This window comes from Bos javanicus, chromosome 9 (assembly GCF_032452875.1).
Source record: "Bos javanicus breed banteng chromosome 9, ARS-OSU_banteng_1.0, whole genome shotgun sequence".
In the NCBI taxonomy this organism is placed as follows: domain Eukaryota; kingdom Metazoa; phylum Chordata; class Mammalia; order Artiodactyla; family Bovidae; genus Bos; species Bos javanicus.
In genome coordinates, this window is record NC_083876.1 from 95742630 (window position 1) to 95764057 (window position 21428).

Genomic DNA, 21428 nt, shown 5'->3' on the forward strand with positions numbered 1-21428 from the left:
CTCAGAAAGTTCCTGGTGGGGCTGGAGGAAGCTTCCAGCATTCCACCTCCCTCCCCACAAAAAAAAAAAAAAAAAACGTGACTCAAAACCAGGGAGCAGGCCTTAGCCTCATCTGCCAGCCTCGCCCAACTCAGCCTTTCACTGTGTGACTATGGCAAACTAACCCCTCTGAGCCTCTAATTCCTTATCTGTGGATGGGTGGGCTTGAAAATTAAGGAGAACATGCTGAGAATGAGGCTGAACTTTCAGTCGACCTTTCTCCTCTCCCCCGCCCTGGGCCAAGTTGAGCAGTCTGGATTCACTGTTTCCAAAGCAGGGAGGCTCTGCTCTCCTTACATGTCTGCAAGCTCCAGAAACTTCTGGCAAAGCAAGGAGGTCTGCATCAAGGGGTCAAGGTCATCAGACTTTGCCTCCCATGACTCACTTTCTCAAAAAAGACGGGCTGGAGATGCCAACATGGGAGAGAAGGATTCCTTCAGTTCTCTAGAATCAAGTCCGTTTTGATGTCCATGGCCTAACCCAGTTCCCATGGGACCGACCCCGCTTCACAGTCTTATCTGGGAATGACTCAGGCCACTCTCATAAAGCACTTTCTATGGTGATCTTCTCATAACCTCCACATGGAGTCCGTCATCTGAGGACCAAGCAGCTGTCCCAGGAGCCGAGGCAACCCCTCCATCTATATTGACCATCGAGTCTTTAACGGTACCATCCTGCCCTCCATTCCCTTTGCTGACCATGACCTAGTGCCTGGCCCTCAGTAGGAGATGCTCTTGGCCAGCTTCCCAGCTCTTGCACTGTTAACACACTTCTTTAGGGACTCTCCACCTTCTCTGATCCAGAAGGTGACAGGCTCCCTGAAGGATTTCTCGTAATTTTAGCTGGTATCTATGCAGGCATGGTATTCAGTGGCTCGTTTAATCTCGCAGAAGCCCTACGAGGTAGGGGCTAGTCTCTGCCCATCTGACAGCTGAGGGGATGGATGCAGGTTGTTGCTATTGTTTAGTTGCTGAGTCGTGTCCGACTCTTTGCGAGCCCAGGGACAGCAGCACGCCAGGCCTCCCTGTCTCTCACCATCTCCCCGAGTTCACCCAAGTTCATGTTCATTGAATCAGGGGGATTAATAACGTGGTTAGTGTTTAATCAGTATGCAGTGGAGTCAGGATGGGAAGCCATGAAGTCCAGCTCTGGAATCCGCCCTCTTTTCTTTTTAAACTTTTTGTCTTGTATTGGGGTAGAGACAATTGACATGTTGTGATGGTTTCAGGTGAAAGGCGAAGGGACTCAGCCATACATATACATGTATCTGTTCTCCCCCAAACCCGCCTCCCATCCAGGCTGGCACATAACATTGAGCAGAGTTCCATGTGCTACACAGTAGGGCCTTATTGGTGATCCATTTTAAATATAGCATTATCTGCCACGCTGTCTTTCCTCCTCTCTGGACATCTTGAATTCTCTCTGGCTGAGGTTTATGAAACCAGTGGTGGGCCTGATCCACCAGGAGAAGAGTTGTTTGTCTGAACTGTGTGTCTGAGAGGGAGAGGTGAGCAATTAAGGTAGAACCGCGCCGTATAAATGGGACAAGCACCTTCCTCCCCTCCCACCCTGAGAAGCTGAGGAAGCCTGCCCACCAGGACGGGCCTGCAGACATGCTGACCCGGGCGTCGGGGGCGTGGGGGGGAAGACCCCCTCCTCCAAAGGCCTGTCCCAGGCCCAGGGCAGGGCGGCCTCAATTCCATGGGACGTTTCAGAATTTGGGCCACCTTGAGAGACCCCAAAGCAGAGAAGACTGAGCCCCCTGCCCACCCCTGCACAAGTCACTGATAATAAAAATAGAGCTCGATTATGAACTAAGCATAAAGAAGTCTTGAAAAGTTATGATTTGCACCTGCTAACCACTCCACTTTTTTAAATCAAACAACAGTTCTTTTTCAATTCTGTCCTGCTCTGCTGTACTCTGAGAGCCCTGGGCAAGTCCAGCAGTGCCTCTGTGTTTCTAATAAAGTCCCCTTTCTCACTTGAGTTTCCATCCCTGTGGTTTCTGCTCCTGCCTCTGACTTCCAGTGGCTGAGTCGCTCAGTTGAGTGTCTGATTTTGCAGGAACCACCCGCCCCCCCTCACCAAGCCCCTTGCAAACACAGGGACCATCTGCAATGAATTACAAAGGCCTTTTAGGCTATGTTTTGACCCGTTACTTCAAGTCTTACTGTTTTCAGTTGAACGTAGGTCTTCGGTAAATGTGTTTCCCTGAAGATGTGCTCAATGAATTTTTGATGATATCTTCATAGAGATTGAGAAGGAGCATGTAGACAGGAAAACCTTGTCAATGGGAAACAGCATGTACTGGGAATGGGCTGGGGCACCCTTAAACATCTGGTGCTATTTTGGAGGAAGTGCGATCAACCGCTTTCACTGTGTATGGAGACGCGGAGGGAGCCCTCAGTCAGGGAAGATAGCCATCAATGGCATGACCGGAATTGTCTCAAAAGCAAGTTTGCTGGTGCCACAAAAGGTCCCGGGGGGTGTGACACATCTGCTCCTGCAGCCACAGGACATGGTATCCCGGGTCGCTGGGCCCGTGCATGGCACCAAAGTGGTCCCATTTCAAAGGGAGGCACCCAACCACCCTCCCTGTGTTTGTCTCCAAGGCCGCCTGTGCAAAGCACCAGGCACTTAATCTCTTTCAGCTCTGGAAGCCCCAAATCGAGGGGTCGGCAGAGCCACCGTCTCTCGAAGCTCTTCTGGAGGGTCTGTGCCCTGCTCGCCTCCTGGCGTCTGTGCCCCCAGCAGTCTCGGGGTCCCCGCTGGTAGACACGAGGCGCTGACCTGCATCGTCATGCCATTCTCCCCCTTGTCTCCACAGGATTCTTCTCCCTCTGGGTCCATCTGTCTCTGTGTTCCTTCTCCTTTTCTTACAAGGACCCCAGTCACATGGACTTAATGACCTCATCTTAACTCCATTTCACTGCCAAGATTCTATTTCCAAATCAGGTCCCTTCACAAGTGCAAGGGCTAGGATTTCAATGCATCTTTGGGGGCTAGGGGACACAATTCTGCTCAGAGCAGTGTCCACTCAGAACAATGTCCAGACTTCCCTCTTCTTCCCTACACCTCGCCTCCAGCTCTGAATGGGAGCCCAGAACTGCCCTGTTTGGTTCCCTCGCCCCCTCCAGCAGCTTCCCCAGTTCCCTCCACATGCCCTGAGCTCAGCTTGTGGGCCCAGTGGTCTTGGGCCCTTCCTGCAAGCCTCCCCCGACCCCAGGTTCTACCCACCAGCCTCCAGACCCTGCTTGGATTCACCTTCCCCCAGGCTAATTCAGGAAGGATTCTGGAAATCTCACAGGGCCTCCTTGGCTGCTGATCATGGGGCCTGGGGCCCACTCCTGAGACTGGGGTTCTGTCTTCTCTATGCGGGAGAGCTTGGCCCCCTCCAGCACCTGTGTGGGTTGGGTCTTTCTTGGCCCCCCAGGACCACTCAGATGGTTGGCACCTGCTCCTGGTGGAGGGGACACCTTCCCTGGAGGTGAAAAAGGCTGCTTGACAATCATCAATCTTGACTTGCTTGACAATCTTATCTCATCTCTGAAACTTTCAGAACATTAAGGGTGCACAATGCTTTGTACTTCCCAGGAGGCACACAAGGGCACAGGTATGTGCTGCAGCCCTTACTAAATCAATGAACAAACAGATCATTTTCTCTGTGAGAGGTAGCAAACCATTTGACTTGGCACTGATGCCCAATTGACCAAATTGCTTGGGCATCTCAGAGCCGGGAGTTCTACACTTCAGTTTGCAGAAGGATTTCTTCCGGCTGCTCATTGCACATCAGATTTCTGCAGTTCCCTAATTTCTGCATCTTGTGAGCAAAACACCCAGATTGGAGTCCATTGGGTCCAGGCCCTCAGCCTTGCTGCCCCTCAGGGTGGGGGCAGCAGAGATGGTGGTAACACTGCACATGACTCCAGAATCCAGGGGCCTGGAATGTTCCCTGAGCTCACTCTCCTGTCCTGCCTCTTAAATTCTATTCTCTCTTCTCTTCTCAGAGAAGGCAATGGCACCCAAGTCCAGCACTCTTGCCTGGAAAATCCCATGGACGGAGGAGCCTGGTGGGCTGCCGTCTATGGGGTCGCACAGAGTCGGACACAACTGAAGCGACTTAGCAGCAGCAGCAGCTCTTCTCTTCTATTCTATGCTCTGTATTCTCTTCTCGGTTTACTTACAAGGTTTAAAAAAAAAATTGCTGTACACCTGAAACTAACACAACATTGTAAATCAACTCCACTTCAATTAAAATACACACACACACACACACACACACACACCCCAAAATGGGGGCGAGGGGAGCGGCAAGGAAAGGGTGAGTGTCCAGACAGTGGAGAAAAAGGAAGGGAAAAGAAGAGACGATGAATGGAAGCACAAACAGCCCAGGGGCATGTGGTCACTCACTGCAGGATTTCCTCAGCCACAAGGAGAGGTGAGGGCCCAGAGCAGTGGCTACACAGACACAGAACCCGCACTGAGGACAGTTCTCACTGGATTTCCGCTCAGCCCACCCAGGGCCCCAGCTGAGCTTCAGTGAGCTTTTCACATCTCAACTTCCATCTCCCACTTTTGTTCCTTGTGAAGCAGAGAGGGGATGTTCTCATTTGGATTGCTTCTTAGCTTGGTTTCTTTTTTCTCCTTCTGGGAAGATTTCCTGCATAAACGATCTCTCTCCAAAAGTTCATTTCCAGGGGCTTGTTTTCTTTAAAAAAAAAAAAAAAAGTCTACAGATTTTTCTCTGCAGACTTCACGTCTGAAACACACCCCGTTCCCACTCCTGAATAGTTTTCTCTGTACATTTCTTCTTGTGGGTTTTGTGCCAAATGGAGCCAGGGTGGCTACCACCAGACAAGGCCCTTTGTGCTCCCCTCCTGGAGGCTGGGGGTGGTTCAACAGGTTGTCGACACAGAGAAAAAGCAGGGTTCCCACCCGGACCCTTGCCGGAGAGCACTCTCCTTTTTTAGACAAATGATGAGCTCCCCTTCTTGAGCCCCTTGAACAGGCTCCCATTCATGAGAATTGCATTGGCTCGCCTGCTGCAGATCTGGAATCCTTTGAACACACCATGCTGTCATCAAATAAAGCCCTGGACCTCTGGTCACCATCCTCCAGCCCCGGTCGACTGACAGATGTCCATCCCTTAGGCGCTGGGCCGGCAGAACTGGGAGGACGCGTGTCAGCAAGGAAGTGAAGCTGGAGTATGGAACATATAACATTAGGCTTAAGGTTGGAGGCTGGAAGGAATGAGCACTTTATTTGCTTAAGGCAGCTCGGTTGCACCTGATTTTCATAAACGAAATCAGGCCAAACGGTATTTAAGACCACCGGACACACTGGAACATGGGATAGAACATGAAGAAAATCCACAAGTTGGCAATAAATACACTGAATAAATTCAGTCGGTCATTTCAATTCCCTTTTGGTAAGACATTCATGGGAATCGGATGTTTGGAGGGTCTCCACGAGTTTTTCCTTCGTGGAACGCCTAATCCCCTTGTGTTGTGACAACAAGCTGCACTGCAGCATCGATGGGAAGAAGGGGCTGGTGTCTAAAACACAGCTGGGTCTGATGCAAACTGTGCTTCCTGCTGGGAATTTTGGAGGCTCCCCAAAATATAGGTAAAGACCATATTCAGGAAAATAGCAATAACTAACAGTTTTTTTAAGAATCTTTTTTTATGTGGACCATTTTTAAAGTCTCTCTTGAATTTGTTACAATTTTGCTTGGTTTCTGTTTTGATCTTTTGGCCATGAGTCATGGGGGATCCTAGCTTCCTGACCAGGGATCAAACCCGTACCCCCTGCAATGGAAGGTGAAGTCCCAACCACTGGAGCACCAGGCAAGTCCCAACAATGAACATTTTTGAGTATGGGCCTCAGGTACTTGGTTAACTGCTTTGCATAAATTATTTCATTTAACCCTCATAAACCTCACGATGGGTTTCCCAAGTGGTTCGGTGGTAAAGAATCTACCTGCAATGAAGGAGACATAGTTTCGATCCCTGAATCAGGAAGATCCCCTGGAGAAGGGAAATGGCAACCCACTCCAGTATTTTTGCCTGGGAAATCCCATGGACAGAGGAGCCTGGCAGGCTATAGTTCCTGGGGTCGCAAAGAGACAGACACGGCTTAGTAACTAAACAGCAAAGCCTCGTGATACAGTCTGATTCCACTTTCCTCGTGGGAAGACTGGGACGCAGCCCAGGGACTCAGCCACGGTGACACATCTGCTAGCTGTGACATGAGCTCAGCTCCAGTCTGGCAGTTGACTCCATAACCTGTGCTCTCACTTCCTACGATTATTAACCGACTCTCAGTCATCCAGGAGCTGATCACTTGGAGTTATCTTTTTCGTTATTGTTCTAGATTTACTGAAATGTAATTGACACATCACAGCATAAGGTTAAGGTGGACAATGTGCTGACATGATGTACTTGTAGGCTGTAAAATGATCACCACCTTAGGGTTAGCTGATACCTCCCTCACGTATAGTTACGATTTCTTTCCTGTGGAGAGAACATGGAAGATCTACTCTCTTAACCCTTGTTAAATGTATCGTACATGGTATCAACGTCAATTACCATGCTGCACATTAGCTCCCCAGAACTCATTCATCTTCTAACTAGAAATGTGAACGCTTTCCCCCACCCCCCTCTCCTGGTGACCACCACTCCACTCCGATTGTATGACTTCAGTTTTTTCAGATTCCACATGGAAGTGAGGTCATACAGTATGTCTTCTCTAACTTATTTTACTTAACACCCTCAAGGTCAGTCCAAGTTGTCACAAATGTCAAAATTTTCTGCTTTCTTATGGTTGAATAATAGTTCATTATATAGGCTTCCCTGGTGGCTCAGACGGTAAAGAATCTGCCCACAATGCAGGAGACGTGGGTTTGATCCCTGGATGGGGAAGATCCCCTGGAGAAGGAAATGGAAAAACCACTCCAGTATTCTTGCCTGGAGAATCCCATGGACAGAGGAGCCTGGTGGGCTACAGTCCTCGGGGTTGCAAAGAGTCAGACACGACTGAATGACTAACACTTGTATTCACTTCATATATATTATATATGTAATATACATCTTCTTTATCCATTCATCTGTTGATGGACACTTACCTTGTTTCTTAAGTCTCCGTTACAGTGAATAACCCTACAACGAACATGAGGGTGCAGATATCTCTCTACGACTCTGATTTCCTTTCCTTTGGTGGATATATATCTAGTCTCATCTTCAACCCACTCCAGTATTCTTGCCTGGAGAATTCCATGGACAGAGGAGCCTGGAGAACTGGGATTGCAAAGAGTTGGATACCACTGAGTGACTGAGCACACAGCACACATAGAGATACCAATAGTTTACACAAGGCAGAGGCAATAATATTAGCTGTGTTACCATTTCCTGTGAAAGGCACAAAGGTAATATAGCATGAAACCTCAACCCACGAGACATGTATAATCCATTTGTAGAGATAAGACTAAAAATAATTTCAGTTACAATTCAAGCTGACATCAAATGTTCATTGAAATCGTATTTTATCAAAGCTCAGGACCTACACAAGTAACCACCAACTCCCAATGCCCAGATCTCTCCTGTGAAGTCAGCATGGCTATCACATAGAGACTCCTATCTGAGTGTCATACAATCTTCAGAATTCTGGAGTGAAGTTGGGACCCCGATGAACCTATCTGTAGGGCAGCAATGGAGATGCAGACATGGAGAACAGACTTGTGCACACAGTGTGGGAAGGAGAGGGCAGGATAAATTTAGAGAGGAGTGTTGAAACATATACATTACCATATGTAAAACAGACAGCCAGTGAGAATTTGCTGTATGATACAGAGAGCTCAGCCTGGTGCTCTGTGACAACCAGTGGAGTGGGATGGGGTGGGATGGGGTGGGAGGTAGGAGGGAGGTTCAAGAAGGAAGGAACGTATGTATACCTATGGCTGATTCATGTTGATGTATGGCAGAGACTCACACAATATTGTAAAGCAATTACTCTCCAATTAAAAATAAACAACAACAACAACAACAAAAAAGATGGGACCCGGCAGAGGGAGCATGGGCAGGAAGGGAAGGTCAGAGGTCAAGGAAGAAACAGAAAGAGCCCCTGGCCAGTTCAAGCCTCCCTCCAGCCATGCTCCCCAGCCTTGACACCCCTGCCACCGCATCCCTGCCTTCTTTCCTTGTTGAGGAAGGAGAGGCAGGCAAGAAGAGACCAGAAAGAGGGAAGGAAACAAAAAATGTATTAAGGAAAAGATGGAAAAAAAAAACTGCCAGCAAAAGAGAAGGTTTTAATGATCTTTGCACTGCTCTGAAAGTGAGAAAGAGAAAGAAAATCTCTACAAAAATAACCCTTCATGCTTAGCAATTTCAAGCAATGGCTTTGTAATATTTGCTTCTCTGGAGAAGAGGAAACAGGCAGAAGGAAATGAATGGACAGGGCTTCTCTACATGGGATGCATGTTCCTCAGAGGAATCTGTAAACTCAAAAGTTTTTCAAGTTACTCAGTTTCAGTGATTTCTGTCAGGAAATGGTTCTGGAGCTCCCATCAGCACCTCAAGGATTTTCCAGTCCTGCAGATGAAGGCAGAGATATGTTAGAAGATGAAGCTTTTTAAAGTTCTCACTTGGCAGGCTATTGTGAATCTTCCCCCAGGGGGCTTCCCCTGAAAGGATAAAATAGTGACTTGATCAGACTTTCCAGAAGCCCAGATGTTACATAGAGTCGTTTCCAGGCACATGTCCATGTCCTTCAACCATGTCTCTTATGATAAGATTTCAGCTTTTCTCACTATTCCCCAGTTGCTTCTAAACATACACTGGTCAGTTTCTTTCTTAGCATGTGGCATCCACAGAGCCGGCATTGTACTCCAGAGTAAGTCCAAACAGCACAGAGAAAAGAGAGTCACCAGCCATGTTTTGGACACTGTGCTTCTGCTGAAATAATCTAAGATCACAAGAACTTTTTGAAAGAAGTACATAACCCTCTTGCCTTACATCAAGCCTTTTTGACAAGTGAAATTTCTAAGTCTTTCTGTATCTGTTACCTCTGAATTCTATCAGTTTTCATTTCTCTTCTACTTATATGGTTGATTTTGAGAGGAATAAAGGGAAAAAATTATGTTTATCTTTTTCGAATTTTATCTTATTGGATTCAGTCATTGTTATCAGATGCTGATTTAGGTTGATCAATGAATCAATGCTCTTCAAGCAGAAAGTGATCAAACAGTTGTCAATCAAGCTGAGTATTACAGCATCCAGCCCACATCACTCCACCATGGTGATTTGAATTTCATGAAATTCTTTCTTAAGCAACTTGCTGAAACTTACCCTTCTCAGGTGGTACAGCGGTAAAGAATCCACTGGTCCATACAGGAGATGCAATCGGGAAGATCTCCTGGAGTAGGAAATGTCAACCTACTCCAATATTCTTGCCTAGAAAATTCCATGGACAAAGGAGCCTGGTGGGGTACAGTCCATGGGGTCGCAAAGAGTCAGATACAACCGAGCAACTGAGCCCACGCACACACATTCACAATTTGCCTCGTGAAAACTGTGGTCGAGAGACAGATTTTGGCTCAGCGATTAAAGCTCCTTGGAAACAGAATTGATGCTCCAGATGGCTGTGAGTGTCCTGTCATTGAATATTGTCTAATGTCTAGCTGGTCATGGATCAGAAAAAAAAATAGAAAAGATTCAGGTATCATAAGAAGTATTGAATTCTGCAATCTGTATGGTGACTTGCAATTCCAGAATTTTTGACCATAGATGACTTCAGCAGGTAATGAATAAATCAAGTGGTGGTTTCAGGTGCAGCTTGATCCAGAGCACGGTGATGTCATCATGATTCCTCTGTCTGCTCGGCTTGCTGTGCGTGTTGGTTTCCCCTGCTGCTGTCTCACTTGGCTACAGTCCAACAGCTACAGTATCTTCCCAAGCCTGTGTACTCAACCTACCAAGCCCGAAGGATTCCAGCATTCCCAGCAAACTGCTTCAGGCTTACACTGATAAGGCTGGACTGGGTCACATGTCCATCCTACAACAATCACTGTGGCCAAAGAGATGAGACCCACTTCCGTGGCTATCGGTCCCTGGATAGCAAGTCATCCACAACTTAGGGACTCAAACAACAATCACTTCATTATGGCTCCTGGTTTCTGTGGGTTAGGAATTTGAGTAAGCTCACCTGGGTAAGCTCTGGCTTGGAGTCCCTCCTACATCTGCAGTCAGACGGGGCTGGGAGATGGAAAGGTAGGGGAGGGGTGGTCGGTACTGGGAGCTGGCCCTCCTCCTAGAGTCTTGGAGCTTCTCCGTGTGATCTCTCCAGCTGGGCCAGTTTGGGCTTCCCTCACAGAGTGGAGGGCTTCCCTGGTGGCTCAGAAGGTAAAGCGTCTGCCTGCAATGCGGGAGACTTGGGATTGTTCCCTGGGTTGGGAAGATCCCCTGGAGAAGGAAATGGCAACCCACTCCAGTACTCTTGCCTGGAAAATTCCTTGGCTGGAGGAGCCTGGTGGGCTACAGTCCATGGGGTCGCGAAGAGTCGGACCCGACTGAGCGGCTTCACTTTCACTTTTTCATAGCGTGGAGGTCTCAGAACTGTCAGAGTGCCCACCTGGCAGGGTCCCAGGAGAACAAAGAGTGAGTGAGTGGCAGTTTTGTGACCCAGCCTCAGAAACCACGCAGCGTGACTTCACCCTATGCTACTGAGTGAAACAGTCACAAAAACACACCCAGGTTCAAGAGGCAGGTACACAGACTCTGCCTCTTAATGGAAGAGCAACAAGCTACTAGAAGAACATCTAGAAGAACGGCCATCTTTAGAAAATATAATCGCCGTGTATACCAGTGGGCTTAATCAATCCAAACCCAGTCCTAAGCTGTGAACCCTGTAGGCGACAGTCCCCCCTAAAAAACCTGGGTGCTGTTGGTGGAGAAGAGAGACGTGGACAGTGACATGGGAAGGCCACTGTTTCTCCCTAATTTGATGTTTTAATATATATTCTATAAGTACTTTATCATGTGACTTAAATTTTGCAGAAAACTTATTTTTCAGCAAAACGAAACACAAAAGTTTAATTTTAAAAGAAGATTTTATTACATTACACCTCATTAACTTAGGTCCACTTGAAAAGCAGTCTGACACATTAAGCGGAGGGTTTTTTTGTGTTGGTAGCGCAGCATAGCTCATAAACAGACTAATGGCATTAACAAAGGCAAAAGCCAATGAACTATTTCTAGAGGCAAACAGTTTTAACATTGTTGAAGAACAAGGGCTAATTACAAATGTTTCTGAGAACCTGCTCATTCAGCACTTTTGAGATTATGAAACTTCTCTCCTATCCTCATCCTGGCTATAAAATTATTAATTCTAGGACGAGTTTAGCAAATACAGCAAAATGCATGGAAAATAAAGCCTTATTTTTTCCCCTGTCATCCACAGCTCAGTACTTTTGTGCTTTTGCTGAAGTAACATTGACCCTATCCTATTTATAGTCAGGCTTTATATTGTTTTATAATTGCAGGAAATGACTGCCAAAAGAAAAATGGACTTTATTATTATAAATTCATACTCAAAAGGTAAAAAAAACTGCTTTTTGTGGATGCACAACTGTTGTTTCAAAGATTTCTTTTCCTCCAAAAAAGAGGAAATATATGTAAACACACAGCTGATCTACTTTGCTGTACAGCAGAAACTAACACGACACTGTAAAGCGGCTAAGCGTGTGTGCTAAGTCGCTTCAGTCGTGTCCGACTCTTTACGACCCTGTGGACTGAAGCCCACCAGGCTCCTCTGCCCATGGGATTCTCCAGGCAAGAATACTGGAGTGGGTTGCCATACCCGTCTCCAGGGGATCCTCCCGACCCAGGAAATGAACCCATGTCTTTTAAGTCTCCTGCACTGACAGGTGGGTTCTTTACCACTAGCGCCACCTGGAAAGCAACTATACCCCATAAAATAGTTTTAAAAGATTTCCCTTCCTTCCTCCAGGTTGGCTGATAGATTAATTAGAGCATTCCCGCTCTGAACCTTTTTTGTCTTTCTAAATAAATGCATTGGCAAGCTTATTAAAATGAAAGCCCTCTACCCGCTCCCTGGGAGGGGTGGCCAACTTTAGTTAATCACCCGTTGATGGCTACAGATTGTCAAAGGGGGTTTTCCCTTGTAAATCCGTGGCCTGCCAGGACTGGCAAGGGGGTTGTTGAGTGCGTGGGAAGATGCTCAGTGCAGGCCTCACTGCCTCTGCTCCCTGACTCCACAGCCCACTCCCAACAGAACGATGCTCAAGCAGCTGAAGGATCGGTTCCACAGCTCTATGGTTTGGCAGTGGCTCGTGAGATTTCTGAGCAGTTTCTTCAGATACCTATTACACCAACCCCTCAATAAAGGAACCAGCTAAGAAGCTCAGTGTTCAGACAATGGTTCATTGTCAAGTCTGTATGAATTCCAACAGCAGGCTGGCCTGATGCCTTTTTTAAAAAAAAAAAAAACCATATTGACTAATTGACCTATTATTTTCACATTATGCAGGATGTTGGGAGGATTGCAAAAACCTACTCTGCAATTTTAGTTTCTTGCTGGATACACGTAGTCTGAACTTGTGATTCCTTTGTCTCTGGTCCAGTGCCTCATGGACTTATATCTGATTCCTGTGGAGAGAGGGGGCTGCAGGTAAAAATAAAATGAGCTGCCTCCTCCTCAGACTCCAGACAATATCAACATTCAAGGTAGTACGACTGACACTATACAAAAGACCATGACAAATATTGAACTGTTGATGGCGTGATAGGGATGCAGGGCACGGATGTCTGCAGCTCTCTTCAGTTCAGTTCAGTCGCTCAGTTGTGTCTGACTCTTTGCGACCCCATGGACTGCAGCACGCCAGGCTTCCTTGTCCATCACCAACTCCCGGATCCTACTCAAACTCATGTCTATTGAGTCGGTGATGCCATCCAACCATCTCATCCTCTGTCGTCCCCTTCTCCTCCCGCCTTCAATCTTTCTCAGCATCGGGGTCTTTTCCAATGAGCCAGTTCTTCACATCAGGTGGCCAAAGTACTGGAGTTTTAGCTTCAGCATCAGTCCTTCCAATGAATTCTCAGGACTGATTTCCTTTTGGATGGACTGGTTGGATCTCCTTGCAGTCCAAGGGACTCTCAAGAGTCTTCTCCAAACCCCAGTTCAAAAGTATCAATTCTTTGGCATTCAGCTTTCTTTATAGTCTAACTCTCACATCCATACATGACTACTGGAAAAACCATAGCTTTGACTAGACAAAGCTATGGCAAAGTGATGTCTCTGTTTTTTAACACACTGTCTAGGTTTGTCATAGCTTTTTTTCTAAGGAGCAAGCGTCTTTTAATTTCATGGCTGCAGTCACCATCGGCAGTGATTTTGGAGCCCCCCAAAATAAAGTCTCTCACTGTTTCCATTGTTTCCCCATCTATTTGCATGAAGTGATGGGACCAGATGCCATGATCTTAGTTTTCTGAATGTTGAGTTTTAAGCCAACTTTCTCACTCTCCTCTTTCACTTCATCAAGAGGCTCTTTAGTTCTTCACTTTCTGCCATAAGGGTGTTGTCATCTGTGCATCTGAGGTTAGTGATATTTCTCCTGGAAATCTTGATTCCAGCTTGTGCTTCATCCAGCTCTCTTGGAAATGCCTTAAAGTGCAGAATGCAGAATGCCTAAAAGAAGTGCAGCTCTCTAAGAAATGCCTAAAAACAATAAGATGGGCTGATGAATGGGTGGACGAAAAGAGAAGAAGAAATGGTGGAGCCAAGTAGTCCCGGGTGGACCAGGGGCAAGAGCTCCCTGGAGACCCACCCCCACCCCAGGGCTCATTTTGGGGGACCTTGCAGATGTCCTAAATCTTGCATTAAGAAAGCCAATGGCACAACGCTGTAAATCGACTATTCTTCAATTTTAAAGAGAGAAAGAAAGCGACTGGAGCACCAGTTACAGATGAAAATGCATATGATTTTTCAAATCTATAGTACAGATTTGTTTTGATCAGGAAATTTCACGTCATGAACTAAATTATGTTTGTAACTTTTTAAGATGACTCTTCTTTTTGTAAAAAATCACTTTCTCTTAGCAGAGTTTGCATCATTTACCACGTTTACTAAGTTTAGCAAAAGACAGAAAACATTTCCAGTTAAATATTATCAGAGTTTATTCCCTGATACAGAACCATAACGTGTTAGTCACTAAGTCGTGTCTGACTCTTTGCCACCCCATGGACTGTAGCCCACCGGGCTCCTCTGTCCATTCCTGCCAGGGATCCTCCAGGCAAGAATACTGGAGTGGGTAGCCATTTCCTTCTCCAGGGGATCTTCCTGACCCAGGGATCGAACCCAGGTCTCCTGCACTGCAGGTGGATTCTTTACTATCTGAGCCACCAGGGAAGTTGGTCCATAACCATAATATTAGACCCAGGATCCATTCAAAATTGTGTCTTAGTCCCTGCACCATTGACAAGTCATGGTTTAAACATGGGAGTGAGAGTGATGGGATGTGTTTTGGCCACATTACTGCCGCATAACCTCAATTCTCTATACAAGTAGAAGCCGAGTAATGTGAAGTGAACCCCCGGACATCCACGTACTCTGCTCCCAACCAATGAGCAGAGTGGCTCTGATGATGTCTGGAACCACCAGGACACTCTCCAGATATTAAGTGCTCTTCCACCTCCTTCTTTCATATTAAAGTGTGAATGACTCAGGAACATTCATTAAATCATCCCCACATAGAACCAAGCTCTAAAATCAACACACACACAAAAATGTATGACTGACTGACATGTAAAAACAAGAGGTGAAGATAAAGAAAACTAATTTCTTTACACTCAATCTGAACAAGATACTATATCTCAGTTACCTTGATGGCTCATTTGCAGGAGGTCTCCCAAATTTTCCAGTGCCAGTCATTCTTACTTTGCAAATGTTGTCCCAGCTGCTGTGGTTAGGGGAGGGGGTATCCACTGCTCAGAGTGGAAGAGGGAGCCCAGCGGGGACAGGTGACCCCCCAGATGCAGTTTCAATTCCCCTCCTAACATAAACCACCACAGGGTTAGAGTCAAGAGTCACATGGAGGAGAGGAAAAGAAGAAGCGTGCACTGGGAATATATGGACAATGGGAAGTGCCACGTGACAGGAACAGGGGCTCCCAGAAGCCCAGGCAGGAGCACAGTCAAGGGAACATGACAAGGTCAAGGTCACTACCAGCACGCCCTACTGTGTGTGACCTGATTGAGCACAGGGCAGGTTCTCAGCATTTGCTGCTCAGTTCTGGAGTAGGCTTCCAAAAGGTAGCTAGTGATCAACACAGGTGGTTAGAGGCTCTCCTAGTTTCTCTAATAGTGAGACTCTTTCACTCTGACTACACAACCCTTCAATTCAGTATCAGCTTGCCAGGCAAGGTCAATATTCCACATTTAGAGAGTCGTTCCTTTGACTTCAAGCTTTATCCCCTATTGTATTTAATACTCATTACAGTAACTTTAGAGGAGGGCACAACAACCCACCCCAGTATTCTTGCCTGGAGAATCCCATGGACAGAGGAGCCTGGTGGGCTACAGTCCATGGGGTTGCAAAGAGTCGGACGTGACTGAAGCGACTTAGCACACAGCATTACACAGTAACATTTGGTCATGGTGGTTTGCAGCGAAGTAGACGCAGATTCCTAAGAGCCCTTCCTGAGAACATGTTTTGATAGAGGGGAAGACGCAAAGAGCATAAGCAGGCCGGGAGCCTGGTGTGGAGCCAACAGACAGATATGCAGCAGAGACAGACCTGGGGAGGAGGAGAGGCTGGGAGGTAGGATTCTCCAAACTGAACATTTTATATGAGAGCTTTCCTACTGAGTCTCACTTAAGGACAGACCTAATAAGCTCAGGATAATTCAGAACATAGAGAAAGGCTCTTTTCCAGGATGTTTGCTGTTCTTTCTTTTCCTTAACCTTGGCCAGAAACACACAAGATGATTTTGGCAAGAAATGAATGACTCTACATAGCCAACCCCCTCTCTAGAAAGAAGTCAAAGGACGGTGCCTGCTGAGGGGTGTCTGGGTCTCAACTTCAAAGCCAAGATGAACCGAGTGGGCGGGGCTTCCCCAAGAACCCCCAGGCAGGCAGGAGGGCACCGCAGGGACCCTGTCTGGAAGGCAAGTCATGGAACCCAGGAGCCACGGAGGAACGTGACCACAGACTTGAATGTTGACAGGGAAAAGTCAGTCTCAGTCCAAGACATATGGGGGTTGGGTCCAGAAAACGGAGCAAGCCAGGAGAGGAGGCCGACCAACTCGAGTGGCCCCAGAAAGATGGACACAGCCATCACAAAGCCCCTGCCCAGCACTGCTGGTTGGGGGGTAGGGGGAGCAGGGACCTCAATTTTCCAGCATCTCCACCAAACATAGCTTGTGCCATCTTGCCTTTACAGGTAGGAAGGCTGAGGCCACATTGCTAGTTAGTGAAAAGCTGAGCTACTGCTCCAGACTGTGAGAGGAAGGTTTCGTACAAAGGAGGACACACGATTTACTGCTCTTAGGAAAATATTATCAAAGGATTACGATTCCTCCTTTTCCAGAGATTGAGAATGCTTGTTCTGAAGCCAGCCTGTAAAGTGTCCAATGCAAGCCTGCAGATCTGGAAAAGTCCTGTGCTGGGTGATCCATTCACAGGAAGCAGGCAGGAACCAGAGCTGCTCACACGTGACCAGTTGCTTCAGGTCACTCCTGCTCACCGGATCTGCATCCTCAAGGGGGAAAAAAAACCCATTATGCACAGGTTTGAAGATGAAACAGCATCACTTCTTCTGCTGGCAAAGCAGGTCAAAGGGCCATCTGAGTCTCAAGGAGAGAGGCAAAGGACTCTACCTTCAGATGAGAGAAGAGATGAAGCCACATTTCAGAAGAGAATAGGGGGACCTCTCTGGTGGTCCAATGGCTAAGACTCTGTGCTCACAATGCAGGGAGCCTGGGATCAATCCCCGGACAGGGAACTAGATCCCTCACACTGCAACAAAGATTGAAGACCCCACAGGCTGCAACTAAGACCTGGCACAGCCAAATAAGTAAATAAATATTTTTTAAAAAGAGAGAATAGGGACTGGCCAGAATTTGCCAGGAAATCCCTATCTGAGGCTTTCCCAGGTGGTGCTAGTGGTAAAGAACCCGACTGCCCATGCAGGAGACATCAGAGACGTGGGTTTGACCCCTGAGTCAGAGAGACCCACTGGAGGAGGGCATGGCAACCCACTGCAGTATTCTTGTCTGGAGAATCCCACGGACAGAGGAGCCTGGAGGGCTACAGTCCTTAGGGTGGCAAAGAGTCGGACACGACTGAAGTGACTTAACAAAAATGTGTGCAGAATTTTGGTAGCCATCTTTGGAAACAAACATCCACAGAACCCCAAACTCTGTACAATGCCAAGCACCCCGGTCTTGAGGGCCACCAGTGACCTTCTCATGTCATCAGGACCGCTTCAAAGACAGCTTGCATCCAAGCCAAGGGCACAGGACTGAAGGTGACCCCACCCTTTAGTTAGTTCACAGTCTCCATGTCCTCTGAGGGCTGACCCGAAAGCAGAAAGGAGTAGGTGCCCATGAGTCAGATGTGGGCCCTGCTGCCCAGAGAACATGGTCCCCTGAGAGGAGAGGCCTGTGTTCACAGGGACTGAGTCATGTTCCCTCTGGAGACAATGAGGACTTTTGAAAGCAGGGAGCACTGGGCTGTCAGTTCACCTGGGTCTATTAAGTACCTCGTTTTTTTAGGCATTCTGTCACACTGCGCTACTAAGAGGCTTCAGAAAATAAAACTTTAAGCTGAGACATTATTAAATCTACAATTTTTTTTTAATGTAAAGTGATTTTTTAAAAAAAGTCCTCTCGATCTTGAAAGTTGGAACATGAGCCATAACCATCCAGGGCAGAGGAGGCAGCAGGGTGTGTTCTGTTTATCAAGGGCAGATGCCAAAACCCAAACTCAGAGAAACTCAGAGGAATCCTGCCCGTCTTGAGACTGTCAGGTTGTCGTCCAGTTGCTCAGTTGTGTCCGACTCTGCGACCCCATGGACTGCAGCATGCCAGGCTCCCTGTCCATCACCAACTCCCAGAGTTGCTCAAACTCACGGCCATTGAGTCGGTGATGCCATCCAACCATCTCATCCTCTTCATCCCCTTCTTCTCCTGCCTTCAATCTTTCCCAGCATCAGGGTCTTTTCCAGTGAGTCAGTTCTTCTCATCAGGTGACCAAAGTATTATAGTTTCAGCTTCAGCATCAGTCCTTCCAATGAATATTCAGGACTGATTTCCATTAGGATAGACAGATTGGATCTCCTTGCAGTCTAAGGAACTTTCAAGAGTCTCCTCCAACACCACAGTTCAAAAGCATCAACTCTTCAGTGCTCAGCCTTCTTTATAGTGCAACTCTCACATCCATACATGACCACTGGAGAAACCATAGCTTTGACTAGATGGACCTTTGTCTGTAAAGTGATGTCTCTGCTTTTTAATATGCTGTCTAGCTTCATCATAGCTTTTCTTCCAAGGAGTGAGCATGGAGCGTGCCGGGTGGTAGGAGCCAATCTAGGGATGACAAGGTTCCCCAGGGCGCCCACTCTGCTAAGCTAAACCCAGCCACTGCTGACAGCGCTGGGATGCTCACGTGGGTGCATCCCCGTGGGCCAGGGCTCTCACTCCATCCTCCATCCTTGGTCTAAGAAAGTCAGAGAAGCTGGTCCTCCCTGCAGCCCTCAGCCTCCAGAACTGACCACCGGGCTCCCAGCACAGAAACCTTTTTCTGTTGTGAGCGTAAGCCTGTTTGTCCATGAAAACACAGTTGCTTTCCTCAGTTTACCTGCTACTTGGCCAGGCTGAACCATGAGACCTGCCCACAAGGTTGCTACCAATGCCCCATCCATTACTGAGGTCCTCTGTGGGCCACCCAAGTGTGGACCATGAGAGCTCTCCCAGAAACCCAGAGAGACACAGTTGAGCTCTGGAGGCGCCAAGCCTAGCACAGAGGACCAAAATGTACATTTCTAGGTGAAAACCGAAGAACATCTAGACGTTTGGTGTTTCTCAACCAGTAGTTTCTGATTTCTTTTAAATTTGGGAACTTGTTTTTCCGGGTGTATATGTGACACACTCTCTTCTCCAGGGTTTTTGAGGTGGTAGAAATGCTGAGATTTAGTCATCACTGCCTGCAATTTGCAAAGGTGCTTGACCTCTGTGCTGCAGCCAAAAACACAATAAATAAACAATCCACAGCCCCAGATGTGTGGAAACCAGGCTGGGAGGAACCAGGATGAGAACTCACAGCCGCCAGGCAACAATCCTATCTCATGCTTTTACCAAAGGGCGTTCTCCTTTGCAACCGGGATGCTTTACATTAGAAAGCTGACTTTGCCAAAGCCTCGCAGATCTAATTATCCAATACTGGACATGCTATGGGGTGGGGCTGTCTAGGAACGAGACAAGGCAGAGGGTGATTATTTTAGAGTTCCACACAGGATTTCTGTAAGGGCTTCCACCTATGGATATACCTTCACAATTATTTCTTTCACCTGAGTGGATCAGAACTGAGTATTTTATTCATGATGGAATAAATTATAAGTCAACATTGTCTTGGGTCTGACTGAGCTGAGATGTTATTTTGAGTACGTGCCATTCATATTTCCTGGTGTGTCTTCTCCCTGGTCCTCTCCCCTTCTACTCTTTGCTTCACTTACCCTCTAGATTTCATGTCCCCCTTTTTAATCTCGAATCACCCCCAGATGCAAATGAAGTCTTTTAAAGATGACACAGGAAGGCGTTTCTTCATGAAGCCTCAAGCCTTGTGCCCAGCAGGTCTCTTCCTTAAGGTTCCAGAGGCTGACGAGGGCTCCTCCACTCTGAAAGCAGCTTGAAGCAGAACTTAGAACTGAGAATTGTCCTCATTGGCTATTTTCCAGCACCAGAATCGGCTGCCTCCCCTGGGAGGGTCAAGTTGCAGGCATGAGTCATAAGTGAAGATTCCTTCCTAAGTCATGCTGCTCCCATTGAGAACACCCCTGGACCGAACGGCCTAATGGTAAAAATGCTTTTCCAGCGGCAACCAAGCCTGAGCCCATGGCCACGCAGAGCTGGTGAACTGGAGGGAACTAACGATGATTTGGTAGAGAAGGCAATGGCACCCCACTCCAGCACTCTTGCCTGGAAAATCCCATGGACCGAGGAGCCTGGTGGGCTGCAGTCCATTGGGTCGCTAAGAGTCGGACATGATTGAGCGACTTCACTTTCACTTTTCACTTTCATGCATTGGAGAAGGAAATGGCAACTCACTCCAGTGTTCTTGCCTGGAGAATCCCAGGGACGGGGGAGCCTGGTGGGCTGCCGTCTATGGGGTTGCACAGAGTCGGACACGACTGAAGTGACTTAGCAGCAGCAGCAATGATGATTTGGATTTTTCAAAGGCTACCCAGAATAGCATCAACGTTCTTTTCACTAGCTCCTTGGCAGTCATGATGATGCTCAGATAATGCTTATCTCAAAGGCATTTACAGTCATGTTCATGGGGTGAAGTTCATTGATGATGCATTTCACAGACACTCATCACCATCCCCAGCTGGAAACTGAAACTTCCCACAGAGCTTCAGATAAAAGATCAAACAAAGGCCAACTTCCTCCAGGCCAGACACGGGATCTGAGGACGCGTCTCCCACGAGTGCCCTTCTCCCGCCAACGTCAAGCTTTGGGACGAGGGTGGGGCATCCAAGCTAAGCCCTGCTGACTCTGGCCACGCAATGAGTCCTTGCTGCCCTGGGAGAGCCCCTGCGAGGGTTATGCTCCCAAATCAAAGAGAGTGCATGCTTGCATGCTAAGTCCCTTCAGTCGTGTCTGACTCTTGGTGACCCCATGGATAGTAGCCCACCAGGCTCCTCTGTCCATGGGATTCTCCAAGCAAGAATACTGGAGTGGGTTGTCATTTCCTACTCCAGGGAATCTTCCTGACCCAGGCATCGAACCTGTGTCTCTTATGTCTTCTGCATCGGCAGACCAGTTCTTTACCACTAGTGACACCCGGGAAGCCCTAAATCAGAGAAAAGCTCTATGAAATATTGATCTTGGGGGACCAGAAAGAGCTGCTTGTAGGAAGTTTCGAGTGGAAAATTCTTCACAATTCTTAGGTGGATGTGAGTGGAGGTATGAGCCTTATACTCAGAAGCCAATGTGAGACCCTGTGCCCAGACCCAAAGCAGGCCCCCAGGGTGGCACTTCTGGTGACACCCCAGGGACCCTTGTTGCCACTCCCAACAAAGAGGAATTGGACCAGGGAGCTCTCAGGACTCGGGGTTGGGGCCCTCAAAGCTAAAAACTTTTTTTAACATTATCACTGCT

The 21428-nt window shown here is 47.5% G+C and overlaps 1 pseudogene; it reads left to right on the top strand.

The window, feature by feature from the left end:
- The first annotated feature begins 3615 nt into the window (after positions 1-3615).
- Positions 3616-21428, top strand: part of LOC133254379 (cytosolic arginine sensor for mTORC1 subunit 2-like) — a 142862-nt pseudogene continuing 125049 nt past the window's right edge.